Source organism: Meles meles, chromosome 11 (assembly GCF_922984935.1).
Source record: "Meles meles chromosome 11, mMelMel3.1 paternal haplotype, whole genome shotgun sequence".
Classification (NCBI taxonomy): Eukaryota; Metazoa; Chordata; class Mammalia; order Carnivora; family Mustelidae; genus Meles; species Meles meles.
This window is the reverse complement of record NC_060076.1, coordinates 10151793-10173323: the sequence shown is the minus strand read 5'-3', so window position 1 is coordinate 10173323 and position 21531 is coordinate 10151793. Positions and strand designations below refer to the sequence as shown.

The following is a 21531-nucleotide window of genomic DNA, read 5'->3' as shown; positions in this document are numbered from 1 at the left end:
GCAAAGTCGGCTGCCTTCTTGCATTTTAGAAAGACTAGCATTTCTCCTGACACTAGTACATAGGTGTAAGCAACCTCTGGGTGGGTAATGCCACCAAACAAAAGCAACACCTTCAAAGTCTCTCTCAGTGACTAGAGGCAGCCAGACACTCAAACTGCCACTCCTGAATTACGGCCTCTGAATGGTGAGGGCTTCACATTTCACTGATCAGGGCACAGCCCAATCAGAAGACAAACCCCTGCACTGCCAGGGACCAGCAAATCCGCTTTCTTCCAGAGTGCACATGACTGAATGTGCTTCTGTCCATCATCTGGGTCATATATAGTTCAATGCGAGCTCAGCAGACAGGGCTGCAAGGAAATCTGGCGCGGTTCAATATCTCGTCTAGCCTGGGTTCCAGTATCTAATTTTTTTTTTAACTGACAAACTCATTTCTCTACCGGGACAGGATGCTCTGCTGGCTGGAAGTTCCATTTCTACAGCAAGAATCCTATCTGGAAACACAGAAGTTGTCCTCTAGCCACAGCAGCTCGAACTTTTTTGATTGTTGTTGCTGCTTTCTCCCATCACCCCCACCCCCTTTTGACAAAGATCCAACTGTAAAAAGTCTTACGTAACAGTTCAGGACTACTTCGGTTCTTTTACTGGGTAAGCACTTTCAATTTTTTTTTTTAAACTAAAAACCATTTTAACATTGAATCTGTTGAGAAGCTTAACTAAAATCTTATAAGTAATTTGTGTAGTGAAATACTGTCAGTGGATTTTTTTAGTCTCATTTCTGCACGTGCTCCTTTGTTCTCAGAACAGAAGCTTTTTATACACACCCAATAACGCAGCTGGAGAGAGTTATGAAGTCAGTTATTATAAGGAACACAAAGGTTGTTTTGCATTCTTTGCCTTTAGAGAATTCATTTTGTATTTGTTTTCTTAAAACAGAGTGGTTAAAAAAGGGAGGGATTCACAAAAGAATAAACTGTTAGAGAAAAAAGTTTGAAGTTCTTACCACCTTTTCTATCTGTAGTTTTGTGTGGCCAAACACTTGTGCTGCCTGGGGCGGTGGGGGTAGTGGCAAGCGTAGACAGAGAGGAACTAAGCCAGACATGGACAAAGGCATGAGCCAAAACCAGACAGTCCTGGCCGTTCGATAGGCCAGCAGTGGGTGAGACAGGTCAGCCAGCTGCAGGGGCGGGAGGGGCGGGGGGAAGGGGCATGGATGTGTGAGGTGCTCATGCGTGCGATCGTGACTAGATTCTGAAACTGCCAGCCATTTTCCCAGCTATGCTTTGTGCAGTCTAAAGGAATGCATCTCCTCTGAAGCAGTCTTGCCAGAGCCCAGTGATAGAGAGGAGTGTGATAAATACCACAACATATGGAATCAGAAAATACCGGGATCTGGGGTGGGCAAGAGGGAATGCAGAGGGTGTGGAAATTTTTTAGTGATCTGGAATGTGTTGAGTGACAGGAAGTGCCCCAAGCTTCCCCCCCGCAACTCTTCTCAGTCGCGCCTGCTTTTGTCTAACTCTTGTAATCTACACACTACTGCTTACAAAGCTGTCTGAGTTTAAGACAAAAAGAAACATAAAAGGCTCTCCTTTCCACAGTACCTGCAGTATGGAAGGAGTATAAAAAAGCATGGCCCTTCTGGCCTATGGACATTTTTCCAGGTATACAAGACAAAGATAAAATAATAATTTCCCAAGGATAAATGAGAATTGTGACTTGGGTCTGGCTTCCAAATCTGATTTTTAAAAATTCTGATTCTGCTATACTTACAAATGCTGAAGTTGGTTCCTAATTTGAATAAGGCTTGTTTGTTTGGTTAATATACTGCCTTTGAAGTTGTTTCTATTTTCTTTGTATTAATTTGGAGTTTGGGGGGAAATGCAAATAAGTAGAATGCACACACACAAAAAGGATCTTTCCCTTCATTGGTTAAAAAGCATTTTCAAGGGTTGGTTTCTTGGAAAAAGCAGCTCTTTCTTTCTCATTTTTGTATATATACTATAAAGAGAACTTTATGCCATAATAAATGTGAGGTAGAAAACTTTTGACAGAAAATAATAGTGTTTCTAGGTGAAAAACAGCTTAGCATTTTCCCAAACTTCCATATAATCAACAGAAACACTAAAACACAGGAGAAAAGTAGCCAAATAACTGAATGGTTAACTCTACTTTTGGAGGATAAAATGGAAAATTAAGTATGAATAGAATGATACTTGGGAATGTTTCTACCTCCTACCATAAAGGATGTTAGTGGTCAGCCTAGGAGTTAATCTTTCCTAGTGTGGCTCTGAGCCTTCATGCCGAGCAGACCTTATTCACATGACGATTCGAAAAGTCCATTCATATATCTCACTACCTGGATTTGAATAGAAACCAGACAGCAATTCTTTAGTTCCAGCCACCATTCGCCCCACTGGACAATAGCGATTTGTTAGCACAGAGTCACAGGCTGTGGGACACAAAGCTTGGAGCTGCAGAAAGATGGGGGATTCAGAGAACAGGAAATTACAGGCCCGATGCACTCCTGGCAGCTCTGAGAATACCAAAAAAAAAAAAAAAAAAAAAAAAAAAAAAGGCAACACAGCGATGCCATGTTTAAGAGCTACTTCTAGCTTTTTTAACCACCTCCAATGTCATAAAAGCTCTATTGTTGGAGTACATAAAGTCACGAGTCCCATGTGCTCTCTTTTCTCACTATAGGGAACTTCATTCAATGCCCTGGCACAGTCAGAAAAATCAAAAGCATCCAGAGTTGATTAGTTGTAAGCTTTGATAGAAAGAATATTTTACAAATAAAATGCCAGAGGAAAAAATATGCTTAGTAACACAAGTAACACATAATAAAATCAGTATCTTTTACAAATTATTTCATAAGACCAATCAAAATGAAACCAAATGTACTAAGACTATAGGGAAACAAATTTTTCTTCAAAATATCATATAAAATCTATTATTTAATTCAATCAAAAGTTTCCTCAGATGATATGTATCAATTTAAAAACGAATCTTACATAGTACATTTCTGAGTTGAGTCGTATTTTCCAAAACAAAGAACTAAAATCAAAGCCCTAAGGATTTCTTTTGGCATATTAGAAAGGAAAACTACATTTTCTTTTGTTGGCTATCAAATTATTGTAGTTCATGACTAAATTTAGAAACTGCCTCTATTTCCCTCTCTTTAGACCTAAAAAATAAAATTAATGGACATTCTAGGTGAAGGGAGATGTAATTCTCCAATCTCAGTCAATGAGCACAGGCTCCCGTCCAGGTCCTCATGTTGCAACCTGAGCACCAACAGGCCAGAATGGTGTCCATTTCAACAGGAGGAGACCCTACACAAGGAAGTTATAAAATGGTTTTGTTCTTCAGCCTTTCTTCTGCGATCCATTAGCAGACATTAAACCTAAATGATAGCATACCTAAAATATTCATCAAATGAGATCATGAATGCTCAAAAAGTGCTTTGGAAACACAAACTGTTCTACTCTGGTCCCCTGGCCTGCTAAATTCAATGCTGCTGGGAAACAAATCAGCAACTTTTAAACTACCAATTACTGGATCTCTTCAAATTCTATCATTACCCACCAAACACAAGCATTAGTTACAACCTCAAGCTGTGCTGCTGTCCAATACAGTAGCCACCAGCTATACGGGCTATTTTTATTTGAATTTAAATTAATCAAAATTAAATAAAATATTATTTCTTCAGTCATGCTAGCCACATTTCAAACTCAATGGCCCCATGTAATTAGCAGCTATCATACTGGACAGCATAGATATAGGATATTTCTATCAGAAAGTACTACAGTGGGTGCCTGGGTGATTCAGTCAATGGAGCATCTGCGTTGGCTCAGGTCATGATCCCAGGTCCTGGGATTGAGCCCTACATCAGGCTCCCTGCTTAGTAGGGAGTCTGCTTCTGCCTCTGCCCCTCCCCTCCGTTCAGGCTCGCTCTCTCTCAAATAAATAAAATCTTAAAAAAAAAAAAGTACTACTAGACAGCAATAATCTAGACTATGCTCAATCCAGAACACCTATCTTCAACTACACGTCCAGCTGGACATGAAAGAAATTAATCTATAAGTAAAAAATACAATGACAAGTATGACAAGGCAGCTAGCACCATGATACTTAAGATATGCGCCAAAAAGCATTTTGATACTAAAGGTTTCTTTTTCCCTTGGTCCATAATAAAGAGGTTATGAAGAATATTTTTTTTTAATATTTTATTTATTTGACAGAGAGAAATCACAAGTAGGCAGAGAGGCAGGCAGAGAGAGAGGAGGAAGCAGGCTCCCCGCGGAGCAGAGAGCCCAATAGGGGCTCAATCCCAGGACCCTGGGATCATGACCTGAGCCGAAGGCAGAGGCTTTAAGGAGGTTATGAAGAATATTAAGGCAGTAGTGGCAGACAGGTAAGAGTGGCCAGAGTAAGTAAAATGTTCCAGAATGGTACTTAGTATCAAAAAGTTCTTCCCAGGGGCACCTGAGTGGCTCAGTCGGTTAAGGATCTAACCCTTTATATATCAACTCAGGTCTTGATCTCGGGGTGGTGAATTCAAGGCCCTCACTGGACATCATGGAATCTATTTAAAAATAAAAAATAAAATTAATAAAAAAGAATGTTCCTCCTAAACATATGAAGCAAATAATTCTATGGTCTCCTTCACATAATTGTCATGGATAATACAGAATAGCAAAGAACAAGGGGCTAGAAATCAGTCAAACCTGGGTTTGATTACTAGCACCTACCCTACCATCTAGTGAGTATCAGGCAAATTAATCCACCTCCCTTAGATTTAGTATCCTTATCTACAAAATGGAGAAACAGCTAACCTGCACGAGGAATGGAAGGACTCACAATAAAGTATTTATTAAAGGATCCAGAGTAAGATGCCAGACATGTAGTGGGAATTTTAAAAAGGGTAGTTATTATTTATTAATATATTTTCCCCCTACATCTTTATAATGTGACTCCTTGTAGACAGACAAATATTATTTGACACACAAAGCAAGCTGTCATAAACAGGTATCCTAAAATACTAACATGGCCATTCAGTAAATGAACTGGAATAAAATTTGTATGCTAGACAGCTTTCCCCAGCCAATATGTGACCACGCTGCTCCATGAAGCCTGACTTTTTTACTAGAACAATCTCAAGTCATACTTGGCTTAAATAACCAGCAAGGTCCCTGTGTGTTCGGACTCTTTAATTTATGGATTTGGACTTAGGTTTTATATAGAAGGACAGTTTCTATAGCTAAAAAGTAAACTCTGCCAAGGGATGCATACATTGTTGGGTGAATATTTTTTTAAAAAATGGCTTCCAAATAGGAAATCTGATGCCTGTTCAAGAAAATGGAAAAGGTTATTTTTTTTTTAAGATTTTATTTGTCAGAGAGAAAAAGACCACAAGCAATCAGAGTGGCAAACAGAGGGAGAAGCTGGCAAGGGAAGAGGGAGAAGTAGGCTCTCTGCCAAATAAAGAGCCTGATGCGGGACTCAATCCCATGACCCTGGGATCATGACCTGAGCCAAAGGCAGACGCTTAACTGACCGGGCCAACCAGGTGCCCCAGAAAAGGTTATTTTAGAAATGCAATGATAAGAAACCTCATTCTCCCTTGCTGAGATGACTGAACCACAGAGAAAAACTGTACATAGAAATCTCTTATTCAAGTATTGGACTGAGGCTTTTTTCAAGGAAAATTTAAGTAACTCAGATTATAATAATAGTAATAATGAACTGGTAAAACATCCAGTGCTTTATTGCCTTTAATTATTGTGAACTTGGTATTGGTCAAGACCAGATGCAATGAGTGGTACCTCCCCAAGGCTTTAGTGGTTAAAAAAAAAAACTTCCAAGTGATTTCTTCATGACCATGTCTTAACTTCCAAATCTACCATTAAATAAACTGGACATGATAAATATGGATATGAGGTTCTTAATTTTTTTTTTAAGATTTTTATTTATTTATTTGACAGAGAAAGATAGCGAGGAGAGGGAATACAAGCAGGGGGAGTGGGAGAAGGAGAAGCAGGCTTCCCGCTGAGCAGGGTGCCCAATGCGGGGCTCAATCCCAGGATCATGATCTGAGCCAAAGGCAGTCGCTTAATGACTGAGCCATCCAGGCGCCCAAAGTTCTTAAATTTTGATATCACTCTCAACCCGTCCTATGTCTGCTAGGTGTAAGAACGATGAGTCTTTTTTTTTTTTTTTAAGATTTTTATTTATTTGACAGAGATCACAAGTAGGCAGAGAGGCAGACAGAGAAAGAGAGAGGAGGAAGCAGGCTCCCTGTCAGGCAGAGAGCCCGATGCGGAACTCGATCCCAGAACCCCGGGATCAGGACCTGAGCCGAAGCCAGAGGCTTTAACCCACTGAGCCACCCAGGCACCCCAAGAACGATGAGTCTTAATGTCAAGTGAACATGGGCGGGAATCCTGATTCTGCTAATTATTTACTATATAAGGCTGATTTACAGCACAGGCCATTCTCTGTTTAAATTTTAATTAAAACAAACTTAAAGATGAAAGCTGTCAACACTGCACAAAGAGTTTCAAGTCTTAGAAACATAAATATTTGGGGCACCTGTGTGTGCAGTCGGTTAAGCATCCAACCCTTGGTTTCTGCTCAGTTCCTGATCTCAGGGTCATGAGACTGAGCCCTGAATTGGCCCTGAGCTCAGTCCAGAGTCTGCTTAAGACTCTTTCTCCCTCTATCTCTGTCACTCCCTGACCCCGTACTCTTCTCTAAAATAAATAAATGAATTGGGATACCTGTGTGGTTCAATCGGTTAAGCATCTGCCTTGGGCTCAGGTCATGATCCCGAGTCCTGGGATCAAGTTTGCACTGGCTCCTTACTCAGCAGGGAGTCTGCTTCTCCCTCTGCCTGCCGCTCCCCCTGCTTGTGCTCTCTCTCTCTCTGACAAATAAATAAATAAAATCTTTAAAAATAAATAAATCTGGGGCTCCTGGGTGGCTCAGTGGGCTAGGCCTCTGCCTTCGGCTCAGGTCATAATCTCAGGGTCCTGGGATCGAGCCCCGCATCGGGCTCTCTGCTCAGCGGGGAGCCTGCTTCCTCCTCTCTCTCTGCATACTTGTTATTTCTCTCTCTGTGTGTCAAATAAATAAAAATCTTAAAAAAAATCTTTTAAAATAGAAAAATAAATATTACATAACTGGACTGAATAGAGGATAATTACCTGAAAAGTGAGGTAGAACCTCAGATTTTAATATTGTAAAATGTAATTTAATACTTACACTAATTTAATCTTATTAAATATGTAAGAATAATTTCCTTAAATTAAGAAATAATATTTCTTTTTGGAATAAGATTTCTACTGATTCTTATTGGTGATTAAAACAAAAATATTAAAGTTCTAAAGTACTGCCCCCACAGGCTCCTGGGTGACCCAGTAGTCGAGCGTCTGCCTTCGGCTTAGGTCCTGGGAATGAGCCCCATGTCAGGCTCCCTGCTTGGTGGGGAGCCTGCTTCTCCCTCTCCCACTCCCCCGGCTTATATTTCCTCCCTCGCTGTGTCTCTGTCAAATAAATAAATAAATAATCTTTAATAAAATATGTCCCCAATCAAGAAAACAGCCTCCTGCAAGTAAGGGAAAGAAAATTCATTACGTTTATTTTATTTATTTTTGGTTTTATTTATTTGACACATACAGAGAGAGAGACAGCGAGAGAGGGAACACAAGCAGGGGGAGTGGGAGAGGGAGAAGCAGGCTTCTTCCCGCTAAGCAGGCAGCTGGGACCATGACCTAAGCTGAAGGCAGACACTTAACAACTGAGCCACCCAGGTGCCCCGAAAATTCATTACTTTTAAAAACAAAGCCATAGAAGGAATTCCGGGGTGAAATGTTTTCCTATTACATCTATAGATTTATTTTGAAGTTGAAAATAATCCAGCAGAACTAGAAATAGTAGGTGTTTTTTAATGCCAGATAACTGAAAAATGTTGGACATGCCACATAACCTTTCAGAGTACAGAAAGTAGTAGATTTAAAAAAAAAGAAGATCAAGAAAAACTATAAGGGAGATAGTGGTGTAGTCAGACATTGAAAAGGTAGATTTGTCTCCAAGAAATGGGCTGGATTAGACAGAGGACATCAAGTTTCAGCTTGGCTGCTATCTAGCTAGCAAGGTGACTTTTAACAAGTCATTTCTGAGTCCTTGTTAAAAGTCACCTCGCTAGGGTGCCTGGGTGGCTCAGTGGGTTAAGCCTCTGCCTTCAGCTCAGGTCATGATCTCGGGGTCCTGGGATCGAGTCCCACATTAGGCTCTCTGCTTGGCAGGGAGCCTGCTTCCTCCTCTCTCTCTCTCTCTCTCTCTCTGCCTGCCTCTCTGCCTACTTGTGATCTTGCTCTGTCGAATAAATAAATAAAATCTTAAAAAAAAAAAAGTCAGCTCGCTAGATAGCAGATAGATAACCCATTCATACTAGATGCTAAAGGGAGGACAGCGCTTAGAGGTGAGAAATTTGGACTGGTTGAGGGTATTCAAATTTAGTTTCTGCAAAGCCTAGTTACCATCAAAGGTTTGACAGGACTGCTTAATCAGATAGGTTAGACAGACAGACAAGAAAGACAGTTAAATAAAGATAAAATAGATTAGACCGCAAGGATTTTCACAGATGCCATTAGCATACATAAAGAAATCACAAAAGATAACCAAAGGAAAGGCTCCTCGGCAGGCAGGTGTTTCTGAGTTCTTACTAAATGCTGATCAAGTAGAGCCTTCTTTTTTTGTCATTCATCCAATAAATATGAAGTTCCCAATATGTATAATACACAGACCTAGGTTAAATGATGAACAAAATAGATGTAACAGCTGCCCTCATGAGGCTGACAAGCTATAAACCAGGAGGATAACCATGGCCAGAGCTCTATCATTTAAAAAATGGTAGAGATCTGAGAAACTCTGAGAATGAACGCAGTGATCTGGGCAAGTGCCTGGCCATCTGTTGAAGCTGAACGAATACAGTCCATAAGAATATGGAAGAATGTACTCTCAGCTGTGTTTGATTCAAGCAAAGAGACACCCTAAACTACAAGATCTTAATGGTTTTTAAACCACTAAGGAAATGAAATACCTTCAAACACATAGGCTGGTTTCAAATGACCAATACTCAGATCTGTGGTAAACCACTATCTCGTGCAAAAACTCAGTCTCCTTTAGATGAATGATTAACAACAAGATAATTTCTGCAGGGGAGACAGTAAAGCGGTCTAGGCAAAGAATGACATTTCAGGAATCATGGTACACTGGAGCATTAAATGTGATACATACTGCCTTCACCCCCTTTCCTAATATTATGTTTATAGCACTCAGCATTCCTTTAATGGCACATGCCATGACCATCATGATTACACAGCTAGTGTACTCAAGAGTACTCAACCCATGAGTCAGCTAGTTCTTAACAACCAAGAATATTTGAGACATGCATGATAAATACGAAGAGAAGGAAAGGCTAGGAAAGAAATACGAAGAGAAGGAAAGGCTTCTGCAATGATTCATCTTAAAAACTAGAACCACTTATGCTTACAAGTCTAAATATTATTAATCTAATTATTAAACTTTCTTCCAATTGGAATTTAGTCTTCGCTGTCATAGAACTATAAAAAGAAATTGCTGTTACCAGTGAAATAAAGTATATCGATGTATCACAATGGCACATTGTTATTTCCACAAAACCTGAGGTTCCTAATATCCCAATCAAGAAATTCCCATTGTAGTTTCTTGACACTTACAGTACATGAGTTTCCACCTAGATTTTTTTTCCACTGGTAAAGATTCAATATCATTTATCTTTTGCCTTTTCTTTGTTCACTGGTTATCAAAGTTAAGTGGAAAAGAGATCTAGCATATGTACTTAGAAGAAATTAGACAATTACATCAAAAAAGATCCCAATCTGATCATTTGTTATTATGACCTAGATTTTGGTGTAAGTACCTCCATTTGGCTAATAGCATTATATTGTGTCAGCCTCACTTCTCTGTATAATTCTGTATTACTAGAACAGAACAATTAATTTTGCTTGGCCACTTAGAAGCTTCTAGGCATACAGCACATTCATTCAAAGGGTGTATGTTGAGTGCTTAGCATATACAGCTCCTGTTCTAGGAACTAGATATACAATAGGAAATAAGACAAAGGTCCCACATTTGGGCACTGCAGTCACAAAGACTTGAATCTAGTCTCAGCTTGAGCACTCCCTGACTGTGTGGCACTGAACAAATTTGTCTCTCTGAACCACAGGTGCCTCCTCTATAGGGGAAAAAAAGTAAAGAAATACAACTTCACACAGCTGTTGTGAAAATTATATAATGTTTGTCGGTGTCTGATACAGTGCCCAGAACACCACAGATGCTTGACAACTAGTAGCTATAGTTTTATAAATATCTATTATTATCCATCCTGCTTTCATATTCATCTATGAGAATAACTCTAGTTTTTTAAAGTAACAGGTTTCAAAGGCTTAAGCGTATCTAAAATATTTGTTTCAGGTGTTAACAGCTGGGCAAAATAAGCCATTCATAGATGAAATGCTACTTCTGGTTATTAAAGAGCTCCTAGCTCCATACAGTAAATACAACATAGCAAGAACATGGAAGAAAAATACTTTGAAGCTGGCATATCAGTAGTGAAATGGAGGGTCACACTCAAACCGATTTCAAAGGGTAGGATACTTTATCACTAGTAGTAATAACTACTTTACCCAATTCAATCAGAAATTGTACAGAAGAAACATATTTAAAAGATTCAGAATATCAAATCTACCATAGCTATCTAAATGCAAAAAAAGCATGTCTTTCCTCTAAAAATTATTACAAAAGTCTCATAAAGAAAATTCTCTTCAGGCAAATTCCTAGCTGACTGCAGTTATATCTTATAAAATAACTTATTTTTCATCTTATCTTACTGTAGACAGACTAGGAAACACAAAAACTAGGAACACAAAAAAAGTTATTCACAATCCAAAAACAGATATTCACAATCTATCTAAAGAAAACCATTGTCAACATTTAGTAAATTTCCTCTAGTCTTATTTTGTAGTTAATATATTAGTGATTTTTTTAAAATACTGGTAGTTTTCTGTCATTATACATGTAATACATGACCTATATAGAAAATCTACATAATAAAGAAAAAGATAAAGAAAACTTGTCATCTACAATTCCACCAACAGAGAAAATCTTCACTGATATCTTGATGTAGTTCATACACAATGGAATCAATTTTCTATTGTTTTATATTCTAATTTGTTCACATGCAAGTATTTGTAAAAAGTCATTAAAATGGGGGCACCTGGGTGGCTCAGTCGGTTAAGTGTCTGCCTTCAGCTCAGGTCAAGTAACCAGGGTCCTGGAATCGAGCCCCACATTGAGCTCCCTGCTCAGCAGGGGACTCTGCTTCTCCCTCTCCCTCCGCCCCGCTCATGTGCTCGTGCTCTCTCTCTCACTCATTCTCTCTCTCAGAAAAAAAAAAAAAAAAAATGAAGAAACATATGCATCCAATAAACTCTATTTTACTTATTTTTTTAAAGAGTTTATTTATTTGAGAGAGAGAGAACAAGAGAAAGCACGACCAGGGCAGGGGAGAGGGAGAAGCAGGTTCCCCACTGAGCAGGGAGCTCAATGCGGGGCTCAATCCCAGGGCCCGGGTATTCTCTACTATAGCAAACATATTTATACAAAAATCACTATCTGTATTCCTGATCTTTTTTTTTTTGGTCTGACCAATCTATACTCCTACCAACAGGGACTGATAGCACTTGTCTCACCCTAAGCTTACAAACACTGAGAATGTGCTGTAATTAGCTGCCACCCAAATAAAATAAAGTTTTTGTTTGTTCAATAATGAGAAGAGATTTTGGCTTTTAAGATTTATTTTGTTGGTTATTTGAGAGTGAGAGCACACATGCAGAAGTGGGGGGGAGGGGCACAGGGAGAGAGATTGGGGAAGAGAGAATCTCCAGGGAGCCCAACACAGGGCTTGATCTCAAGATCCCGAGATCATGGCCCGAGCTAAAGTTAGACACTTAACAGACTGAACAACCCACATGCCCCAGGAGAAGAGAGTTTTAAAGGAAAATTCAAATAGCGGAAGAAAGTAGAAGCCTCTCCATAGTAAAATAAAACAGACATCCCTAAACATGCTGAGCAGTTGACAGAAATCCTGAAAACCTTCCAACAGGACACAGGAAAGTTTAACATCAGTTCCAAAAGTCCCAGAAACAAAAACAATCTACTCAAAATAAAACAAAAATAATCTCATGGATGTGTTTCATTACTTGAAAACAGTACCATGAATCAAGAATCAGTTCCACCTTTGGGATAAAAATGAAATGGACAAATGTGCTGATAAATTAAGAGGCACAAAACTATTATTATCACACTGAAATTATTTTCAAATTTTAGGAGCAAAGATATAAATACGGATATATATTTTTGATTTCCCAAATGTAATAGAAAATTCTATAAATTCTTACCAAGAAGATAATTTATTCAAAAAATATTTATGGAAGGACAACTTTGTTTCAGATACTGTATGTGTAAGAAATCCAAAGTTGTTAAGAAAAAAAAATCCAAAAGCTGTTAAGAAAAAAAAGCTTGCCTTTAGAATCCTTCACAATGTGGCCCTCTAACATCATGTAATATTTGCCCTGCCTAATTGTTGAAATACCACCTTTCTCAGCCCATGGCTGGAAAAGGAAAACCTTTCAGGACACTGTACTAAGTGATCAACTTAAAAATCAAAATTCCTTGAGAGGGAAAAAAACAAAACAAAACATCTGAAATCATATAATCCAACTGAATAAATTTGACTCACATGGCTTCACACCAGCACCCAGTAATGTTTACCCAAGTACCTATGGTCAAGGGGAATTCAAATATTGACAGGAAGAAAAATACCTTCTACTTTCCACAAAATAACTAATAAAACTATTACCATTTTTCATTTCTTTGTAATTTCCCCTGTAAATCCTGCTTAATTTGAGTATTACAAGAGAGATTTCTCAACAGAAAATAATGTCCCCAGTTTCCTGCAGATGTTTGTACCACACAGGAGCGAAACTGTCACAGTAACTTCATTCTCCAGAAATAAAAGCTGATCAGCTCAATGTGAAAAGTCAGACTTCTGAGAAAGCTCTGCGTCTGCTAAAAACTTTGATACTTGCATATACCTAAAATGCTGCAGAAATACACCCTCTCCCAAATAACAGCAAGTAACATTTATCAAGGGGCTACCATTTATCAGACCCTATGCAATACTTTTAGAAACATGTCATTTCACAATAGAAACCACCTAAAAAAAAACCCGATACTGTTATTAGCCTCAATTTTTTTCTTTTTAAAATAAATTTTATTTGTTTATTTGACAGACAGAGATCACAAGTAGGCAGAGAGGCAGGCAGGGGGGGAGGGAGTAAGCTCCCTGCTGAGCAGAGAGCCCAATATGGGGCTCCATCCCAGGACCCTGAGATCACCACCCAAGCCTAAGGCAGAGGCCCCAACCCACTGAGCCACCCAGGTGCCCCTGTGATTAGCCTCTATTATCTGTCCATTGTTAAAAACGCTAGGAAACAAGAGAGTCCAGATTTGAACGCAGATGAATGGCGCTTAGGAACCTGCTAATTTCACTACTGCAGTTTGATTTTCTGTGGTTTGGTGGGACTTTCTTATCTTTTAATTTTTTCCTGCCAAAGACTAGATAAAATTTTTTCTGCTCCTGACTTTGAAAAGAACTCGTTTCCAAAATGACAAGAATATGGGGCAATACAATGCAATTTCACATACGATGAAAATAGATTTCTGGGATGTTAGCAAGTATAGCCAGTCTAAATTATGCATGGAACTTCTAAAAATAGCTAAATATCATTCATTTATTATGCTTCAAGTCTCCAGAAAAAGCAGAAAAAACTGTATGATTTCTTTAAAAAATTTACTGAAGTATGAACAATTTAGTCTAATTTGGAGAAATACAGTATTTGCTAAGACACTACAGTCTCCACTGCACCAATGCTCTATGCCAGTATTTTAATGCTATTTGTAAGAATTTATAATATCTTAAAAGAATCCATATTTAGCTTATCATATGTGAATCCGAAAGCTCTTTATAAATGGTAAAGCAAAATTATCATTAATATTATATTAAAGCATTCATTCTGCTTTAAAACAGTGTCTAGGGGCGCCTGGGTGGCTCAGCGGGTTAAGCGTCCGCCTTTAAGTTCAGGTCATGATCCTGAGGTCCTGGGATCCAGCCCAGAGGCCAGTTCCCTGCTCAGTGGGGAGCCCACTTCCCCCTCCCTCTGCCCCTCCCCCTCCTTGTGCTCATTCTCTCTCAATCTCTCCAAAAAACAAACTAAAATGGTTTTTAAAAGTTGTGGCTACCTGTTGATAACAGATGACTAGGATATACCTGATAAGACCCTTAATTTTGGGCAGACAGCAAAATGCAGAGGAAAAAAGCACAGACAGTAAGATAACATGGGTTTAATCAAATTACTAAATTTCTAACTAAAATTCTCTCAGTGTCAGTTGCCTCAGCTGTTAAAAGGGAAAATACTATGTTCCCCATATAGCCAAATGAAAGTTGTAAATAACAAAGTCCCTAGTGCCCAAAACAAAGCAGTGTTCAATTACTGTTAGTTCTCTTCCCTTTAGGGAGTTTTTTTTGTTGTTGTTGTTTTCTTTGTAAGGATCAGACAGATGTCCAAGTTTGCTGGTGAATAAGGCCTACACAGGAACAAGACTGTATTGCACAAAACTTATGATTAGAAATCACTTGGCTTCTTACTAGGTTTGGCATTAGGCTTTTGTTACTCCTTAAGTCATATACTTTTTTTTAATCAATCATTCAGTAACAATACAATTTATTCATTCAAAGAATCACTGAGAACCTATGTAGCAACTTAAACCTCAAAAGGAGCTCACGGTCTAGTAGCAGACACAAACCTTAAACAGGAACATGGTGCCCTAACGGTATGTATGATAAAGGAAAAGCCCACTTAACCTGGCAAGGGGAAGACAACTTGGAGGAGAAACACCTGAGATGAGTCTTGAAGGATAAATAGAATTTGTAGAAAAGAAAAGAACAAGATAAGGACCTTTTCAGGCATAAGGAATAATATGAGCAGAGCACTGCCAGGAGAGACCAAATCATATATTCAAGAAACCATATACACAACGCGGCTTCAGCTCAGGGGGAATAAAGAAGGCTCATGAGGCAGGAAGGGGTTCCCTTTGTCAAGCTCAAGCTGTGACACTCATTCCAGCTGTTTCAGTAATTCACTAAACTTGTGTAAAGAGGGTGACTTCAGTCCCATTTGAGAGTCTAATGTGCGAGTTCCTCCTCAATCTAACTAGCTTAAAAGAAAAAAAGATCGTACTTGGTTTTATGATGGGTATGTGAACTCCAAACACTAGCGACTTTCCATCTAGCAGTCAGGAAACACTGCTTGAGGGCCACCTGGGTGGCTCAGTCGGTGAAGCGTCTGCCTTCGGCTCAGGTCATGATCTTGGGGTCCTGGGATCCAGCCCCACATCCGGCTCCCTGCTTGGCAGGGAGCCTGCTTCTCCCTCTATTCCCCACTGTGCTCTCTGTCGCTATCCATCTCTCTTTAGTAACTAAAATTCTTTAAAAAAAAAAAAAAAAAGAAAGAAAGAAACAAATGAAAGAAAACACTGCTTGAGAAACGAAAGAAGTTATATGAACTGGGTAATTACTGAAATATGTACAGCTACTCAAGATGTACAAACTTCTCTCAGAATTTGACTTTGTTGATTCACAGCTTAAATGCATAGGAGGCCCTCAAAAAATAAATAATTAAATTACAGTGTGAGAGAAAGAGAGAGAGAGAGAGACAGAAGCCTTTAATGTATTCTTTATTAAAGGGCCAAGTGAAACGAAGACTTTAAAATAAGGAAAATTCCCTATTGTTTTTTTCCCCTTCATGTGAATTTGGTCAACATATTTCTTAAGTTTCTCTTGTTTTCAGATCAGACTATTTTTAGTTGAGAAAAGCTCTAAAAATGGGAAGTCTGTATTTTATTGTCAAATTATTACATTCTGACATTAAGTCTCTAAGTTAGTTCCATGCAGGGGAGCTGACAAGCATAGTAAGCTTCAGTCAAAGTCATGATTCATTCATGATTCTCTGTCAACAAATACTGGCTGAGAAGATAAAACATCATGATTAAGGAAAAAACTCAGAATGTATGAACCAGAGAGTATATCCAGTTTGGGAGCCATGAGGAAATGATGTGGCTTAGGAAATAGTTTATTAGGGCCTAACAGTGAAAACCATGTCAGGTTAAAGCATTTAAATTTTAAAAGATAGTCAGGGCATCAAGTTCTCAAGTCAGATTTGCATTTAGCCACTGGGTGGAAGACGAATTAGAGGTGGGCAAGACTAGAGGCAAGAGGGTCATTTGGACCGTTGCAGTCAGATGAAAAGATGATGGTTCTGACCACCGTGGTGGCAATAAAGATGTCACTTGCTGTAACATGTATGAACTTTGAGGACATTATACAAAGTGAAATAAGCCAGTCACAAAAAGACAAATACTGTATGATTCCATTTATATGGGTTATCTGAAAGTAGTCAAATTCATGGAAACAGAAAATGGAATAGTGGTGACCAGGAGCTGGGAGAAGGGAAAATGGGGAGCTGTTTAATGGGTATAGGGTTCCCATTTTCCGAGATGAGAAAGTTCTGAAGAGCCGTGGTTCAACATTATAAATATATTTCACACTAATGAACTGTACATTTTAAAAGGGTTAAGATGATAAATTTCAGGTGTCTTTTTACCACAATTTTTTTTTAAATGCAAAGAGAGGGCTAGTCTTTTTTTGTTTATTGCATTTGGTTTGGTTTAACATTTACTCTGTTCAACCTCTGAGTAATGTCTCTTGCTATTTTACCAAGTTGAAAAATGAACATGGCTAAATGGGATCTAATTTGTGGGGCACCAAAGTTCAGCATGGCACCAAATATCATACCTTATTACTCATCACGCTACTTAACATTTCCTCCATCAATGTCGTGGATTTCTTTTTTTTTAAAGTTTGATTAAAAAATTTTTTTCAAGGATTTTATGTATTCGTCAGAGAGATAGAGCACAAGCAGGGAGAGCAGCAGGCAGAGAGAGGGAGAAACAGACTCCCTGCTGAGCAAGGATCCTGATGTGGGACTCCAACCCAGGACTCTGGGAACATGAACTGAGCCGCTGAACTGACTGAGCCATGCAGGCTTTCCTTGATTAAAATATTACTGAAAAATCATTTAAAATGGGGGCATCTTGGTGGCTCAGTGGGTTAAAGTCTCTGCCTTCGGCTCAGGTCATGATCCCAGGGTCCTGGGATCAAGCCCCGCATCTGGCTCTCTGCTCAGCAGAGAGCCTGCTTCCCTTCCTCTCTGCCTGCCTGCCTCTCTGCCTGCTTGTGATCTCTGTCAAATAAATAAATAAAATTTTAAAAAAAATCACTTAAAATGTAAGAGGTACTGCACAGTATAAAAAGTGAAACCTCACAATTCTACTCCTGGCCAAAAGTATTATTGGTTTGGTATGACTCCCTCCAGATCTTTATTGTAAATAAGTGGAGAAAAAAGTCATTCTTTAAGGCCACTCTTTTTTTTTTTTTTTTTTTAATATTTTATTTATTTGACAGAGAGAAATCACAACTAGGCAGAGAGGCAGGCAGAGAGGAGGAAGCAGGCTCCCCGCGGAGCAGAGAGCCGGACGTGGGGCTCGATCCCAGGACGCTGGGACCATGACCCGAGCCGAAGGCAGAGGCTTTAACCCACTGAGCCACCCAGGCGCCCCTTTAAGGCCACTCTTAAGTGACTAATCCAAAGCCATTAACTAGAGATGGTATTTTAACCCAAGTCCTTGACCCCGATGCTTCCCCTCAAACTATTTAACCAAACTATTGCCTAGCTTTTAAAAATAATAAACTTGTTTATTCAAGTATAAACATACAATAAAACACAATTTATCTCCAATGTATATATAGTTCAATGAATTTTTTAAAAAGTGAACACATTTGTGGAATCAACAACTCCCAAGTCAGGATTAGAACATTAGTACTTCAGAAACTTCCTTTATGCTTCCTCCCAGTCATTATATTCTATCATTAAAAGTAACCACCCTTTTGACTTCTATCACCACAAATTAGTTCTGCCTATTTTTTTAACTCAATATAAAGGTAATCCCACATTATGTAATCTTTTGTGTCTGGCTTCTTTTGTTCAACATACTGTCTAGGACATTCATCAATGCTGTTGCATGTTGTAATAGTTTGCTGGTATCACTTCCATATGATATTCCATTTTATAGGTTATATCACAATTTATTTATCCACTCCACTATGGAAAGATATCTGTTTCCAGTTGGGGGACTCCTACAAATAATGCTGCTAGAACATTCTTATACATGTCTTTCAGCTCATACGTTACCATTTTTGTTGGGTATGTGCCTAGAAATAAAACTGCGTATGTCCAAGTTCCATAGATATTACTCAAGAGCTTTCAAATGTTTCTCTCAATTTATACTCCACTTCTGCTGACAGAGCTTGAGTACTTGGGTTGTTCCCACCAACACTTCAAGTCAATTTGTTTGCTATTTTAATTTTAGCCACTGAGGTGGGTATGCATTACTACCTCATTTTTTTAAATTTTCATTTTTCTGATATCTAATGATGTTGATTACCTCAGGTCAGAGTGACAGATCTATATTTGGGAGTTAGACTTAATAAATCTTAGTGACCAACTAGTTTGACAGAAAGAAGAGATAATCTAGAATGACAGAAAAAAAGACAATTAGGGAAAGAGATGAAGGACAGAAAACATACTCAGTTCTAAACCATTTAGATTTGACTGTGCTAATGGGAGAGAGGGAGTGAGATATGAGCGCATAAAGGTTCTACATAAAAAATAATTTAAAATAAACAAAAATGTTCAATACCAATCATATCTTAGAGGGTAAAGAAAATAGATTTACAATCCTAAGGAGGCAGATAAACTACTTAAAGATAAAGATAAACTGCAGTATTTCGGAAATAGAACCTCAAAGATGCTTAAGATCACCCCACTATAACTTTCAGAAATCCCTGTGAAGATAGAAAAGAAATCTCTAAAGTGATGAGCCCCAGCAAATGGAATTAAAGAAAAAGTCAAAGCCTTAAATAAAAGACCAAGTTCACCAAATGCCACGATATCGTGAAGACATCAGTTACAGAAGAATCTTGTTTTCAGACAAGAAGGCCATCTCTGATACCTTTATGAGAACATGAAGTAGTAAGAAAAGCCAAGGGTCATGATTAATCAACACAATATATGAGGATTAAGGATGAGGAACAAGAGTTGGCTCTGTCTTCCAAGACTCAACCTCACAGTACTTCTTCTCACCAAATATTACACGATAGTTAAAAGCTTGGGATCTGGAGTCAGGCAAACCTACAGTCAGGTCTAAACTCTGTTCTCCTCAGCTACTCCAAGCAAGTGACTTTCTCCACCTTTGAGAATAACAGTAAGGATTTACAGAACTACTGTGAACAATTACTGAGATAACACAAGTAAACTACTTAGTACAATGCCTGATCCATAGAAAGTGCTCCACAAATGTTAGCTGATATTATCATCTGTAAAATGGGACCAATTCACATATCCATAAAATTGAAAAGAAATAAAATGACATGTGGAATGCCTAGCTACACAGGAGGAACTCGAATGGTAGAAAATTAATGCCCCTTACTTTTAGCGAATTCTGTATCATTCAATGTCAAATTGAGTATGAAGCTGACAGTGTACTGATTAAGAACACAATGGGTCTGGAATTCCTGAGTTCAAATCCTGACTCTGCTGTTTATTAGTTATATGATCTTGGGCAAGTTATTTACCTCACTTTGCCTACCTGTTTTCTTTCTTTCTTTTTTTCTTTTTTAAGCTCAGGGCTTTAACTCATGACTGTGAGATTGAGACCTGAGCTGAGATCAAGAGTCAGATGCTTAAGTAACAGAGCCACCCAGGCATGCCCTGCCTTCCTGTTTTCATCTGTAAAATGGGAAAAATAATAAGTACCTATCTTACTGGGTTGTCATAAGGATTAGACAATGCTTCTTTTAAGTACTTTACAGATAAAGCCTTAAAACCAAAACCTGGAACATAAGCACTATGTAAGTATTAGCTTTTCTTATTTTAATAGTACATGTTTTGTCTGAGACTGTTTTCCATCAAAGAAATGAGAAAACTAGTTTGTATGAAAGCAATTTAACATTCTTTTTATGGTTAAGAGAAGCCCAATGGAAATATTCATCCTCAAAAATTGAGGGAGGGGTGGTTGAAAGAAAAACAAGTTAAAACATAGGAACTATATCATTACTAAATAAACGTAACCTCATCTATTCAGAAATAGTAATGACCAAAAAAATGTGCTATCTGGTTCTGCCCTAATTATGCAAAAATTCAGATGAAGTAAGCCTACTTTCCACAGAAAAAGGGAGTGATTTTTCCTAGTCTTACTTTGCATATAACCAACATATCTAGAAGGACTGACGCAACTGCACATTCCCTTTATATAAAGCAAACATCACTTAGAACAGAATCACCAATTCTAGAAGACTTCTTAGGAAAGTCTTCCTGCATCATACTAGCATTTTCTTTCCACACTCCAGAAAGCTTCATCCCTGAATAAGTCAGAAGAGGTTATCTAAAGAGGCAAAAATGCAAGCAAGTAAACATACTTTAGAATTGGAAGGGAAATCCCATGCTTGTTCTTAGAAGGTCATGAAGTCAATCCTGTGGATTGGTTTCTGTAGCTAACTTACGAACTGAACAAAATACTAAAACGCATCAACAACAAATAAAATGGGTGATTGTAATTTATCTGTTTAAGAGTTTAGGCCTCCCAAGGCTATGGGTCTCTTGAAAAAAGATCTTATTCATCACGAGTCTCTAGTACATAGCCTGGTACACATGGAAGGTGTTCAATAAGTGGTGACTGGATATAGTCAGTGAGGACCTCCCTCCTTGGGCAAGGTACTATGTTAGGAGCCAGAGAGCCCATAATGGTTCACTTATATGGATGCCAAATGTCTTAGACGATTTAAAAATGAAACGAGGCCAGATTTGGTTACGAGGCCGCAGCTGCAGCTGCACCTGCTCTCACCCCAGACTTACTCCCACAGCAAGGCTGGACTCTTCCGCATGCTGCTGAAGCAAGTCAGATATTTCTCTCAAGTGATGGAGAGTCACTTCGCATGCAGCTCTGACATGGTGTTCTTTGCTCAGCAAAGGAGGCAAACTCCACAATCTCTGGTCATAAAAATATGACGGTTGGCAAAAGCAGGTGCTGAGTAAGCTTGGGACACTTACAAATGAAGTCTTGCCATCTAGAATTCTGAATTGAGGATGCCAGACTGAAGAACATCTGGATCTGCTCCTCTGGCTTTGAGTTTTCTCTAAGAGAGGCCAGGAAAAAGTATACAGTTGCCAGTATGTGTATGGGTAATTG

General features: G+C 38.7%; 1 protein-coding gene across 4 annotated transcripts in view; it reads right to left on the bottom strand.

Moving 5' to 3' along the window:
* NR6A1 (nuclear receptor subfamily 6 group A member 1) overlaps positions 1-21531 on the bottom strand; it is a 230471-nt gene that overhangs the window by 120925 nt on the left and 88015 nt on the right. The window lies entirely within an intron of this gene.